Source organism: Sorex fumeus, unplaced genomic scaffold, assembly GCF_029834395.1.
Source record: "Sorex fumeus unplaced genomic scaffold, SorFum_2.1 ptg000023l, whole genome shotgun sequence".
NCBI classification, from domain to species: Eukaryota; Metazoa; Chordata; class Mammalia; order Eulipotyphla; family Soricidae; genus Sorex; species Sorex fumeus.
The window spans coordinates 123,363-142,927 of NW_026606080.1; the positions used below are offsets into that span (position 1 = coordinate 123,363).

A 19,565-nucleotide genomic window follows, 5' to 3' on the forward strand; every position below is an offset into this window, starting at 1 on the left:
AGACATAGAGATACATGTAGAGATGTACACAGAAACACATATACATACATGTGCACAAAATCATGCACTGACAGACATATACACAGATAAAACATGTACACAAGGACACACCGAGACATACACACAGACACGAATACACAGATGCAAATATGCACACACACTGAAATCCAGAGACACACAAATATAGACATAGATACACAGAAATGCACACAGACATGTACACAGACATATACACAGGTGGCACACACAGATAAATACACATGCACACACAGACATACAAACATATGCAAACATACATGCACACAGACATGCATATATACTCGGACACATGGAAAGAAACACACATATCTACAGACACAGATCCACATGCACGCACACATTGACACACATGTACTTACATATACAGACACACACATATATGTCTACATAGACACATGCACACACAGGCACAAACATGGACTTATGCACAGACTCACAACATGTGCACACAGAGACGCAGACATATAGACAGACACACAGAGACATAGCCACATACACATGTGCACCAACACATGTGCGCACATGCAGACATATACACAAAAACACACATGCACACCACATAGACATACACAGAAACACACATGCACACACCAACACAGAGACACAAAGACAAGGACATAGACACACACCCTCCCATGGCACATAATCACAACACAGACTTATGCATAGACTCACAACATGTTCATACACAGACACAAACATCTACACAGACACAGACATGGACAGCCACATACACATGCACACCAACATATGTGCACACCAACATATGTGCACACACAGAGATGGACAGAAAGACACATGTGCACACACTAATACCCAAAGATAAAGACCATCACACATTGACAGATATATACACATAGACGCATACATAGGCACACACCCACATGCAACACAGTCACAACATGGTCTTATACACAGTCTCATAATATGGGCACAGACAGACACAGACATGAACAGAGACGCACACATATGCGTCGACACATGCACACAGACATACATATACCAAGAAACACACATAATCACACAAAGATACACAGACTCACACAGACACATGCCACACATTAACAAAACGGATTTATGCACGGACTCACAACATGCACACATACAAAAATAGACATGCACAGACATAGACATCCACACACATCCACACACTCTGACAGACACAAAGGCACACAAAGGCACACATATCCACAGTAGAAATATGTATGTGTATGTGTATATATATATATATATAGATATATACACACATAGACATAGCAACACAGATATATACATATCCACAGACACACAAAGACATGGACACACACATAGACACACAAATATACTCAAGACACCCAGTGCATACACGGATGCACACATATGCATATGTGAAGACACACATAATCACACATAGACACTCAGAGACACATGCACACACAGACATATACATAGACACACACATGCATACACATTGACACAGAGACACATAGACACACCAGACATGCACAGACACAAATACACACACATATAGACACACAGACACAAGACAGACATAACAGACATATACACAGACTCACAGAGACAATACATATGTGCACACGTTGGCACACACGACATATACATAAACATATACATAAACAGACACAAACACAACATATAGAAAGACACAACAGACACACAGTATATATGCAAAGACTTACCTAGTGCACACGTATATATATACATAGGCATATACCAAGATACATACATAATTTCAAACATACACAGAGACATATAGACACAGATACATGTGCATAGACACATGTACACGCAGAGACATATACAGAGACACACAAACATATACAACACATACATGGTACAAATTTACGTACAGAAACACATACACACAATGGCATATGCAGATACACACATAGAAACAAAGGCACTCACATATATATATAAACACACAGAGACAATGACACAGACATACATAGAGACAGACATATAAACAGACACAAATATACATATACATAGACACACTCTATGAACATACAGATGCTTAGGCATATACAACAACACAAACACGCGCATGCACTCAGAGACAGACGCAAGCAGAGATACACACACATAGACATTATATAGATGCACACATGCTCACAGATACGTGCATAGACATATGCATACACACTATATACAGACATGTATATGCTCACACAACACAGTGACACACAAATTCACACCTATACAAAGATGCAAAATCACACACATATATACATAGACACAATGACATAGACATATACACAGACATGCAAATATGTATAAAAAGACACATCCAGTGCACACACAGATACACACAGGCATATTCCAAGACACACATAATCGTTCCCAGAGATTCACACAGACTCACATAGACATATACACAGACACTCTCATACAACACAGTCACAACACAGACTTATACACAGAATCACAACATGGACACACACAGATACAAGGAGACATATACATAGATGCACATACATAAATAGCTGTATGTATGTGCACAGAAATGTTTGCACACACAGACATATACAGATACATGTGTTCACCACTGACACACAGACATTGACAGACACAGTGATACATATATACAGACACAGGATATACACAAACACACATGCGCACACACACAAGAACACAAACACACACAGTCATAGACGTACCACATATACATAAGGACACCCAATACAAATACAGATATTCACACAGGTTTATACCAAGACATACACATAATCACACACAGAGATACAGACTCACACAGACACATTCCTGTGTAACATAGTCACAACATGAACTTTTACCACTATCACAATATGCACACAGACACACAAGACGTATACACAACCACACACGTGCACAGACACATGTGCACACACAGACATATACACTGACTAAATACACACAGACACGTATACAGACGCACACATGCACATTCACTGACAAGAGTCACATAGACACCCAAAACGCAGACATACTTACAGACACCACATACATACATAGACTCACAACCACTAATGACACTAACAAAAAGGCATATACATAGACACATACATAAACACACAAGCACACACAGACATGCACAAAGACACAGACAGAACCACAGACATGCAAATATATACATACAGAAAAACCCAATGCACACACAAACACACACATAGTCATATGTGAAGACACACGACACACACAGACTCAGACAAATGCACTGACACATACCCACTGCAACAGAGTAAAAATATGGACTTATACACAGACTCACAACATGAATAGACACAGACACATACACCCGCATACAAAGAAATATACACAGCCACACACGTGCACACAGACATGTAAACAGATACATATGCATACACACTGACACACATAGACACATAGACATATTCACAGACACAAATTCACCCACATTTATACATAGAGACACAACGATACATACAGACACACAGGCGTTACCAGACCATACACAGACTACACACACATGCACAAGCACACATAGATATACACAGACATAGACACAAATTTATATACACAGACACACTCTGTGCATACACAGATACATAGACAGGCATATGTGAAGCCACACACATAATCACACACGGACTCACAGAGAAATATACACAGACGCACATCCACATGCAACACACAACTTGCTCGTATACACAGATAACATGTGCATACACAGACACAGACATATACAGATACACCCACATAGATGCTGTCACATGTGCACACAGACATACATAGACATTCATAGACAAATGTGCACAAACTGACACAGAGACACAAAGATACACATATATATATATAGACATAGACACAAGACACAAACATACACAAACATAGACACAGGCGCGACTACAAGCCCACACATTCATATACAGACACACAGACATATAGACAAACACACAGACACACAGTAAATTAATACAGACATACCCAGTGCACACACAGAATCACACAGGCATATGCAAAGACACACATATGCAAAAACAGAGATATACACAGTCTCAGATGTATACGCAGAGTCATACCACATGCAACAAGTTATAATGGGGTCTTATACACAGACTCACAACATGTGCACATTCAGACAGAAACAGACACGTACACATACACATAAAAATATACATAGCCACACACAGACACACAAACACATACACAGTCTACACATGTCTACCCAGCGAAACATAGAGACACCAAACAGGTATATACACGTGTACACACCAACACAAAGATATATACACACAGACATACGTACACTCACAAACACCCAGTGACACATGCAGAGATAACAAACTCATGCATAGACATAGACAAATGCACACAAAAACACATGTACAGAGATTCATTTATGCAGACACATGCTTTTACACAGAAACATATGTATGTACCTACAAAGACACACAGACATTCAGACATGAAACACACATCGAGACACACACGTATAAACACGCACACATACTCTCACTCCCACAACCAGATATATGCATAAATGCAGACACACAATATATACGTAAGACATATGGACAGAATCATACGTAAACAAACACAAAGGTACACACAGACACAAATGCAGAAATACAGACCAATAGACTTAGACACACGCTCAGATATACACATAATAACACAGACATATGCACACACACATGCATACATAGAGACAGACACACAGAGACACACAAGATCATGGATCAGACAGACACGACCACACAGACACAGATGCACATCCCCACATGCACAGACAACACAAGACATGTACACAGAAACACATGTGTGGAACAAAGACACACAGACACGGAGATACATAGACACAGATGGATGTGCACAAATTCGTATATACAGAAACACACATGCATGCCCACACAAATGTACAAACATGCAGACACAGCCAGAAAAACATATTCTGCACATACACAAAGACATACATATATATAGACCAGACACACATATCTATGTACAATATATACAGGCACACGTAATGCACACGCATAAGAAAAGAGATACACACAGATACAGATATATACACAGACATACAAGCACATACCCATTAACAGATATAGAGACATAAACATGTAGCCCTGTAGCACTGTCTTCCTGCTGTTCATCGATTTGCTCGAGCAGGCACCAGTAAGTTCTCCATTGTGAGACCTGTTGTTACTGTTATTTTGGCATATCAAATATGCCATGGGGAGCTTGTCAGGCTCTGCCGTGTGGGCAGGTACTCTGGGTATATACACAGACACCCAAACTCATGTAAAGACACATACAGATACACATGTATACATACAGCCATACAGCCACATATACATTATATACACAGACATGCAGACACACACATGCTGACACAGACATGTAGACACACATACAAAGACACAGACACAAAAGGCTCACAAATACCTATACACAGACACACCCAATGCACATGTAGATATACACACTGTCATATACAAAGACACATATCCACACACAAAGACGCACAGGCCCACAGACCTATACACAGACACAGAGAAGTATTCAGACATGTGCATACACATACATGAACACACAGACATATATAAACTTGCACAGATGCACATAGAGATATACAGAGACATACATGCATACACACCTGCATACACAGACATGTACAAACACACATGTGCCCAAACACATGACACACAGACAAAAATTGTACAGTTAGACACAGAAGGATATACAGACATCCACATAGATATGCAAACACACATAGTCACAGACACTTTTGCCAACATATTCATACAGATATACATGTATAGACATAGAAACATAGACTCCATCAAATATACAGACGCATATCCACATGCACAGACAGACACAGACATATAGACAGAGACATAGACACACACATACAGAAACACACAGACATAGACACACAAAGAAACAGAGATATACAACTATCATGCACAATGTACGCATTGTCACACATACATATACACAGACACAAACATATGAAGACACTGACATACACAGAAACCCACATGCACAGACACAGACAACACAGATGTACACAAACTTATACCTGCTCACACAGAGACAACAGCCATAGACCGACACACAGAGAAACAAAGATATCTATATAGACACACATCACACAGAAGCACATAGATATATACCCAGACATAGACATAGAAGCACACACATGTACACAAAATTCACATACACTCAGACTCAGAGACACATAGACATATACGTAGACATACTGAGGCACACTAATGTACACATAAACACAGAGTCAGAGAAATGCTTTATACAGATACAGACATACCCACATACACACACAGATTTGCAAAAACACATGAAGAAACACTTGTACACAGAAATGCACATACATACACAGACACGCAGACATATACAGAGACATACATATGCTAACACAGAGATACCGACACCACCGATCAATACATTGACATACGGAGACACACATATACACAAAAATGCACATACACACATACACAAACATACTAGTGCATGCACACAGACACAGATATGTACACAGACACCCAACAGCCATATACTCACACAAATACATAGACACACACGCACACACAACAGATACACAAAAAGAGATAAACAAGACATATACACAGACACATGTACACATATTGGTACAGATACATAGACACACATAGACATACATAGATACATAGAGACACTGATATATCCATAGACCTACACTTGTGCATAGACAGCCATACAGACACACCCAGAAATACACAGACATAGACACAGAGATACATACCCATATGTACACACGGACATACAGAAACACATAGAAGTATACACAGACACACATTCACGCTCGCACAAGTATACACAGACATAGACATACACAGATACATAGACACAGACATACACATACACAAACACTGTCAGACACAGACATAAACACATAAATACACAGAACCACGCAGGCATAGAGACATAGCATGTACACATACAAAGATATGTACACACAGAGAATGAGATACAGACATACAGACACACTGACAACAAAGATATTCACATGGACATATATATGCCCACACAGACACACACTTGCGAACACACATATACAGCCATAGGCTTGTAGACACACATGTACACAAACACATGCACACAGAGACAAACACATACCCACATGCACGCACAAATACAAAGATGTCTAGAGAAATGTACACACAGAGATAGGAATACACACACAGACAGGCAAAGACAAATGCACAGAAACACAATTGCTCACACAGACATGTACAAATATGTACACAGACTTGTACACAGACACACAAAGCACATACAGACACACAAAACAAATGCATACCCACATGCACAGCCACACAAATGTAAACACAGAAACATATATTTGCAAATATAGACACACACATACAATAGACAAATACACAGATTCAGACACATGCACACATACAGAGGCACACCGATATATACACGGACACACATAGTGTAAACACAAAGCATAGATATGCACACAGACATATAGATATATACACAGACACACATTTACACACAGATAAACAGACATATACACATACACCTACATAAACACACAGATACATGTGCACAGACATATATACACAGACTCTGACACACAAATATACACAAACACACAGACATATACCCTGACAAACAAACGCAGAGCTAAATATAGAAACACAGACACACACTGACATTTATACAGACATACAAAGACACACGGACATACATGAATGAACATAAAGATATTTACCTGTACACACAGACACATGCACATACACACAGACATACACACAGACATTTATACACAGTTATACATTCATACAGAGACACAAACTTCCCCCATAGGCAGCGCACAAATATGCACAGACATATAGATGGACACACAAAAAATAGACATATTCATAGACAACACATGCACAAAGACACACACATACATGTACAGATACAGAGACACACAGACATGAAGATATATACATAAATACATAGACATGATCACACAGACACACAGATATACATGAATGCATATAGCGGTGCACACAGAGAGACACACAGACCCTATACAAAGATACTGACACAAGACACATACAGACATAGAAATACACACATAGGTACACAGACATATAAAGACAACGTATGAGCACACACAAACATAAAGAGACACATGTACACACAGATACACAGGCACACGCACAGACACAAACATACACTTGTACACACAGAGACAGATGCATACCCACATGCACACACAAAGACAAGCTAGAGACATATACACAGACTCACTGTGGCCCTACAGGGTGGAAGGGGTAAGCTGGGGGACGGTGTCCGTGCCCTCCGTCCATTTGCAGCTCTGACTGGAGCACACTGCCCACACCCACCTCTCTGTTCCACTCTTGGAACTCTTCTGCAGAGATTCTACAGACTTTTTCACCCTCTTCCCACATACACACAGACAGATACACAGACACACGATATATATATATACACACAGACACACAGACATACACACTCACAGAGACACACAGACATACACACCCACCGATACACACAGGCATGCACAACAGAGACACATAGACACGTAGAGACATGCACACACAATTTGCATACAAACAGTGACACATATTTGCACACACATAGGCACATATACACAAAGAGACGTGCACATACACAAATACCGATATATACCCATGCACACACAGAGACACATAGTCATATACACATAGACACAGATACATAAGCAGGCACACACATATGCACAGGCACACATATGGACATGTAGACATGAAATAGACTCACATGTGGACATACAGCCACATGCAAACACAGAGATACACCCACATACGTATGCACAGGCACACAAATATGGACATACAGGGACACAGATTCTGACATATACACAGACACATATCCACACGCACAAACACACACAAAAGCATATACAGACTGACACACATACGCACACATAGACATATACCCAGATACAAGCACACGACACACAGAGACCCAGATGTATATGTACAGAGAGATAAACACAGAGACACATACATGCATATATACACTGACAAACACCAACATGTACTCACAGACATAAACACAGACACACCCAGATTTCCATATACACAGACAGATATATAGAGACCCACATAGATATATACGTGCACAGACATATACCAACACACCCATGAACACACAGACACAAACACATGCATAATTGCACACAGATAAAACACACATGCACACATAGACATATCCGCAGACACAACACATGCACACACAGAGATATACAAACACACAGAGACAACATAAACATCCACAGAAACAAACACATGCACACATACATATAGAGACACAGACAGACATACAGATACTCATGCGCATACACAGACATACTACACACAAAGACATATACACAGATACACAGACATTTAGACATACACAGACACATAGACACATATAGAAACACACGTGCACACACACAACACAGACAAATAACAAGACACAGACGTATGCACAGAAACAAGCACAGTCACACACAGATATATACAAACAGACATACTCACGTGGGCACACGTAGACCTCATACACAGAGACACCACACTCTCATGGGCACACGCAGATATCATACACAGACACAGAGATGCATACTTATATATAGACATATACATATAGACATGCACACATAGGCACATACAAACATATATTGATACACATGTATACAAAGACTGTAGACATACATAAGCACATAAGTGGATATATGCACACAGGGTCACACACAGAGACACAGAAATGCAAGACGCATACACAGACTCACACAGACACAGACAGATTTATACATAGACTAAAAGACATACACCGATAATCATGCACACACACAAACACAAAAGACATAGACACATAGAGAATTCTATAGAGATATACAGACATAGACATACACACAGAGACACACACACATATACACACACAACACACAGGCAATCCACTGCACACAAAGATTCACACAGGCCTATACCAAGACACACACGTAATCACAGAGATACAGACACACAGACTCACACAGATGTATACAGAGACATAAAGTCACAGATATATACATAGATACAGACACAGTGGTACAGACACCGACATAAACACAGACACACAGGCATATACACAGACACAGCACAAACATGAGCACACACAGACATATACACAGACAGACATGCACAGAGACACATACATATATGCAGAAACACCGACATACACTGCCAAACACATGCGTACACAGACATATTTACAAACATGCATAGACAAAGAGATACACTCAACCACACACAATTACATGCACACACACAGACCTACCCAAACAACACATATGCACACACACACATATATCTACACACAAATATACAGACATATAAATCGACACACACAGATACACACAGACATACGAACATATTCACAGACACACAAATATGCGTCCACACAGACATACAGACACACGTATACACAGACATATAATCACACAGATACAGATTTAGACTCAGACACTGTCACTGTTTCCCGTTGTTCATCGATTTTCTCGAGCAGGCCCAGTAACATCTCCATTGTGAGACTTTGTTGTTACTGTGTTTGGCATATCAAATACGTCATGGGGAGCTTGCTAGGTTTTGCTGTGTGGCCAGGATACTCTAGGTAGCTTGCCAGGCTCTCAGAGAGGGGCGGAAGACTCGAACTCGAGTCGGCCATGTTGACTACGTGCAAGGCAAACACCCTCCCCACTGTGCTATCGCTTCAGCCGACTCAGACACATACACAGACATATAGACAAACACAAACATACAGACACAGACTTATACACAGACATACACATGGACATAGAGACACACACAGTCCTATGTACAGACATGACATGCACACAGAGAAACACACAGCATATTCAGAAAGCACAACGAAACGCATGAACACATACACACACACACACACACACATATATATATAGGCACAGAGTCATGTACACATGCACATGTACCCACACAGACACAGACATTTACACAGACACAAACACAGACTTACACAGATACACACACAAATATGTGTCTCTATATATAGACACACATGAACACACAGACATGTGCACATGAAGACACAGACATGTACACAAACAGATACAGACATATACACAGAGAAGCATACACAGAGGTACAGGCAGAGATGTACAAACACAGACATAGACACAGATGTACACATAGTCTCACACACAGTCACGCAGATATATACATAGGCACAGACATGATAACACTGACACATGCACACATAGACATACGAAAACAAATTCACATACACACTGAAATGCCAGACACAACACAGACATATACACAGACAAATACAGAGATACACATACATGAACTAAAAGAGATATAAACAGATTCACAGACACACACATACAAAGAAACATGCAGAGACAAACACATGTATACACAGATATTTGCTCAGACAAAAACAGATACATACGTACAACACACACACACACATATATACAGACATACACATGTACCCATAGGCAACAGACATATATATACAGACTCAAGAAACACATAGACATATATACAGACACACACATACCCATCCACAGAAACACATACAAACATTCAGAGACACACAGACATGGACTTACAAAGACATGAACATACTCATATACATAGACACATAGATATGGCACAAACACATATTTACAGACATACACTTGGCCCAAGCCAAACACACACACATACATTCACACAGATACAATGATATGTGCAAAGATACACGCAAAGAAATATACTCAGAAACACAGACATAGACAGGCACACACATGTAGACATAGACTGAGACAACCACATGCAAACACATATAGATATAGATATGTTTACACAGACATAGACACACAGAGACACAAAATGTGACATATACACACATATTCATACAGAGACATATACATAGAAAAACAACACATTTACATACAACATACAAATATCTAGAGATACACAGACATACAAAGAGACAGACAGAAATGTATACACAGACACATGCACACACAGACACGCAGAGATATATACACAGAAACACATGCACATGCCCATACGTACAGATATATATGTGCAGACATAGACACACATACACACCTATAGAAGATACAAATGCACTCACAGACATATACACCAAGGCACATCCACAGAGATACACAGACATATACACAGTCACATCCCAATGCACAAAGATATAAACACACATATACAGAGAATGACATATCCACAGACAGACATAGACACACAGATTCACAGAGACATACACAGACCCATACCCACATGCACACACATAGACACAACACAGAGATAAGCACATATACAAACACACAGACATTTACAGACTTGCACACAAAGATACAGGCATATATGCACAGACACACAAATGCATACATATACATACAGATTTACATATAGACGTGCACACACAGATACATATCTGCATACATAAATACGTATATATGCAAACACAAAAATGCACTATACAAATAAATGTACACAGAGACATATACACAGACACAGACATCTACAAAGACAGGCATACACACAGACATATGCACAGACACATACACAGACACACCCATGCACATATATACACTTATATTAAATATGCATATACGCAAACCCCACATACACACAGTCATATAGAAAGACACATATAAGTACACACACATGAACCTCTATACACACAAACACAAATAGAAAAACACATTTGCACATGCAAAGACAACACTCAGACACAAGGAGATAGAGCTATATACATAGACACAGATACATGCACACACAGACATATATTTATACATATATGCAGATATATACAAGACACTTGCACACATAGACGTATTCATAGACATGCAAAGACACACAGATGCACACACATATGCACACAAAGATTTATACACAGATAAATATAAACATACATATACACACGTACCCACAGACATAGTCACACACAAAAACATACAGAGATACAATCATAATCACACAATCACAACCATCCTGTTATTCGTTGATTGCCTCGAGCAGGCCCCAGTAACGTCTCTTCGTCCTAGCCCTGAGATTTTTTTTTTTTAAGTGCCATATTCAAGGCTCTTTCACAGGAGAATGAGACCCTTCATTGTTACTGGTATTTGGCATATTGGGTACGCCACGGGGAGTTTGCCAGACTCTGCCGTGTGCGCAACATCTTATCATACAGAGACACAATGCATAAATACAGCCATACAAACACATAGACACACTTTTTTATACACAGACACATGCCAGCGCATGCACACACACAGAAAAAAAACAGATTTATATAGACACAAGATCAGAGACATATAGATATATACATAGAGATGCAACCACAAAGGCATATGCGGACATATACACAGAGACACACAGACATGTACAGACACACAGATACACACATGTACAGGCAAACATATACACAGACAAACATATACACAGACACATATACAGAGAAACAGACATATATATATAGACAACACATGTACACAGACACACCTTCTTGTACACAGAGACACACAGACATACACACATGCACACAGACACACATATAGGTACATCAACAAAAAGACCCAGGAATATACGCACAGGTACAACACATTTACATGCAGACATAAGCACAGACACACATATGCACCTACAGCGACATACACTGTCACACACAGACACATGCACACATACACATGTGCACACACTGACATACTGATGCACAGACATATACAGATTCACACAGACGCACATGAAACACACACACAGATATGTATAAAGAAAATAGACACGTGCATGGAAATCGCAGACATGTATACAGTGCATGCAGACCTAGATATACGCACATACAGACACACACACAGGCACTCACATACATATACACACATATACACAAACACACAAGGACATATAAACAGACGCACACATGCACACAGAGACACAGACATCTACACACAATGACTCACAGATGCACAGGCATAAAACAAATGTTCATCTAGTGCACACACAAAGAGACACATACACAGGCACAAACATGCACATACAACGTACACAGACCTAAACTCACACAGACACAAAGACATACATAGACATACATATATAAACACAGAAACACAGAGGCACAAACCGACACAGGCACATATACAGACATACGGACACACACAGACCTATAGACAGAAACACACAGAGACAGACAGAGACATATACATAGTCAAAATACATGTGAACATATCTCCAAATAGACATATAACAGAAATACATACACCGAGCACACGTGCACTTGCATAGATATAAACACATAGACACACACATATGCACAGACATACAGACACGTGCATGCTCAATACACATAGACATATACAGAGAAAGACATGCAAACAGGTACACACAGACATGTACACAGATACACACCCACATGCACACAGAGACACAGCAAATATGTACAGACTTAACACACTTCTGCATACACAGACATACAGATATATACATGGACGCAGATAAATAATAAAACATACGCATATACACAGACACAGAGAAACATAAATTTATACACAGACACATGCACACACACAAAAACACAGATATATATGTACACACGCAAAATATAGACAGAACACACACATGCACACAGAGACATATGCACCCAGACACTGACACATTCACACACACACACACAAAACCATATGCACTCACAGACATATACAGAGACACAAAATGTGCACAGATATGCACAGAAATACATCCAGATATATACAGACATATGTACATATACCCACAAGTATATACACGGACACATACACATGCACATACAGAGAGAAACAAATATTACAGGCACACACAGATTCACACAAACGTATACAGGGATACATACATGGACGCAGAAATTCACAGAGACACACAAATACATATACACACCCGATGCACGAACAAAGGTAAAGGTAAAAGGTAAAGGCCCTCCCGTTGATCGTTGATTTGCTCGAGCGGGCCCAGTAACGTCTCCATTGGAGACTTTGTTGTTATTGTGTTTGGCATATCGAATACTCTCGGTAGCTTGCCGGGCTCTCCGAGAGGGGCGGAGGAATCGAACTCGGGTCGGCCATGTTGGCCGCTTGTAAGGCGAACGCCCTACCCAAATACACAATACCATAGAAAGACACTCATGTATGCAGACACAGATATACACACACTCACATAGACATATACAAAGACAAATACATACAGATTTACACAGACAGATATACACACATGCACATATAGATATATAGACAGCCACACACATGTCACAGAGACATGACAGACAGATACACAAACACGCTCACAGGCACATGAACATGCAGACATACACATCTACAAGCAAACATCCACGCATACACACAGAACTAAAGACTCATATACACACACACGTAGGAGCACACATATACACATACATCTAATAGACATACTCAGGGACCTACACAAAGACACAGACATAGAAGCAGACATACACACATATACAGAGACTCCCATATACCCACATGGAGACAAAGACTCACACAGACATACACAGATACACATCACACACCTGATGCAGAAAAGCTCATATACACACAGAGGCACATGGACATATACACATACATACACACATACGGACACAGATGTATACAGAGACACACGCATGTACACAAAGACTCCCAGAAACATACACAGGTGCACACATGCACTCACACAACAGACATACACACCGTATCAGACTCACATATATACACAGACACATACACATGCGTGCACACTGACACAAAAACATGCACATATACAGACACAGATACACATACACGCATACACACATACAACACAGACCTATATACACACAGATGCATTTACACAGGAACACGCGTGCACACAAAGAGACACAGACATGCACATACAGACATGTGCATACACTTACACCAACGTACCTACAGAAATACAGACACTCAAACACATCAACACCCATACTTATAGACATTAAAAGTTACAAACACATACAAAAGTGCACACAGATATACATACACAGACTCATGCACATATGTACACACAAACAGGTAGTCACACAGACACATACACAGAAACACATACACATACACATACAGAGACACAGACTTTCACGCACACAGAGACAATACAGACGTATATAGAATCACACACAGTGCACACACACATGCTCACCCAGACATACACAGACATAAAGACACACAGACATATAGACAAATACACACAGTCACACACAATATATACACAACACAGATACACACACAGGCACAGACATATACATATTCACAGAGACACACAGACATACACAGGCACAAACATATACACATTCACAGATACACACAGACAGACCCACATGCGCACAGACACCACACAGATGTCTACATAAACTCACACATGCACATATACAGAGAGAATTCTACACAGACACAGAGAAACAGATATATACATAGATTCACAGACATAATCACACTGACACTCATAGACATACAGACATATACGTAGACACACAAACTTGCATACACAGACACATGCGCACACACAAGCAGACACAGACACAAACAGGCATACATATACAGACATACACATGTGTGCACACAGAGACATATGCCCAGACCCACACCCGCAGTCACGCTCAGACATGCATAGACATATGCAGAGACACATACACGTACACATAGATACACAGGCATATACACAGATATATACATGTACACACAATTCAGCATATACACAGAGAATCAGACACACAGACATATACGGACATATGTGCACACTGACATACAGAGACACAGAGATACAAACATACACAGAGACACAGGAGCATAGACACATGAACCCATAGACATATAGATAGACACACTGAGACACATGATGCACATACAGACTTACACAGAGAAACACACACATATATGCACACACACAGCTGTACAGTCCCACACCCAGTGAGACATGTATACACAGACATACACACTCATGCACAGACATACAGACACCCACACAGACATATACACCGATGCATATTTGAAGAGAGACACAGAAAAATACATAGACTCATAGACACTGTATGCACACAGTAATGCTGACATACAACAAATGCACGTGCACACGAAAGAGACACACATACAGAGATACACACAGACACACAAATAGGCGTAGAAACAGACATATACATAGACACATCCATGCACGGAGACATACATAAATATACACAGACATATACACGTGTACACACAGAGACTCACACAGACATATAGATATATAAGCAGATACACACACACAGACACAGAGGCATATGCACAAGTACATCATAGACACTGATACAATACATATTCAGTAGCACACACATGTGAACACAGACATGTAGACACAGAATATACACAAACATGTGCACACAGAGAGACACATACAAATACAGACACAAAAACACATGCACACACAGTTACACCAACACACAGACATATATACACATATACATATACAGGAGACATACACACAGACACACAGACACAAATATGTACACACAGACATAGGCAAACTCAGACTTATGCACAGACACATATTCACACCCGACACAGACATATACACAGACTCACGCAGACGTACACACAAAGAAATACACATAGATACAGATACACATGTGCCCAGACATGAAACACAGACATAAATAGCACACATAGACACACACAGATGCACATCCACATATGCACAGGCACACACATGTGCACACACACATAGCACTGCACTGTCCTCCCATTGTTGATTGATTACTTGAGCGGGCACCAGTAACGTCTCCATTGTGAGACTTGTTACTGCCTTTGGCATATCAAATACCTCACGGGTAGCTTGCCGGTTTTTTTTAGAGGGGTGGAGGACTTGAACCTGGGTCGGCTGTGTGCAAGGCAAATGCCCTACCTGCTATGCTATACACTCAAATATATACAAACACAGATAGACACAGACACTTATGCAAACAGTCATACAGAGACACACAGATATATACATAGAAACACAAACACTGTTAACTAGACACAGACACCATGCACACATACAGACACACAGACATTATCTTCAGATGCACATATAGGCATACACACATTCAAACACGTGTGCACACACAGATATCTACTCAGACACAGACATAGAAACACACATGTACACACAAAATTCACATATACACAGATGCAGAGACACAGAGACATCTACAGAGACATACTGAGGCACACTAATATACACATAGACACAGAGTCTAAAATGCAGTATACATGCACAGATACAGACACATATACAGACATATAGACAGAAACGCACATATCTACACAGACACATATGCTAACACAGACACAACTGATCAATACACAGACATACAGAGACACACTTTGTACACAAAGATGGACATACACAAACATACTTAATGCATGCACGCACAGATATGTACACAGACACACACAACAGACATATACTAACAAAAATGTACATAGACACACAGGCACACACAACAGATATGTATTCACACAAACATAAACAGAAATATACACAGACACATGTGCACACACTGATACAGACACACCTAGATACACAGACATATACAGAGACACACAGATATATCCAGATACACATGCACACAGCTATCCAGATACACACTCAGAGATACACAGACATAGACACACACCCATGGGTACACACAGACATACAGAAACACATAGAAGTATACACAGACACACATGCACACTCACAAGTATACACAGACACAGACATACATAGACATACACATGCACACTGTCACACACAGACATATACACAGAAATATACGTACCCACAGAGACATAGAGAGACACATCCTGTACACATAGAAAGTGAGACACAGACATACACAGACACACAGGCAACAGATATTCACACAGTCATATACATGCTCACACAGACACACACTTGCGAACACACATATGTACACATATATAGACATAGACACAGTCACACCAACACATGCACACAAAGAGACAGACATACACACATACACATACCCACATGCACACAGACAAATACAAAGGTGTAGAGAAATGCAAACACAGACACATATAGACACACAGACGTGTGCACAGACTGACACATGTACACACAGAGATAGGAATACACACAGACGCACACAGACACACAGACAAATGCACAGAATCACAAATGTGCACACAGAGACATATACAAGCACAGATATGCACACAGACATACACAGACACAAAAATGCACACACAGAGGCTCACAGACTTACACATGGATACACACAGACACACAAATCATAAAAACCCACATGCACAGCCACACAAATGTAAACACAGAAACATACATTTACAAATTTAGACACACACATGCAACAGACAAATACACAGACTCAGACACACATGCTCACATACAGCGGCACACTGGCATATACACAGACACACATAGTGTAAACCCAAGACATAGATATGTGCACAGACATATACACAGACACACATTTACACACAG

The 19,565-nt window shown here is 40.1% G+C and overlaps 1 long non-coding RNA gene across 2 annotated transcripts in view; it reads left to right on the forward strand.

The window, feature by feature from the left end:
• Positions 1 to 19,565, forward strand: part of LOC130023315 (uncharacterized) — a 168,616-nt gene that overhangs the window by 37,536 nt on the left and 111,515 nt on the right. The window lies entirely within an intron of this gene.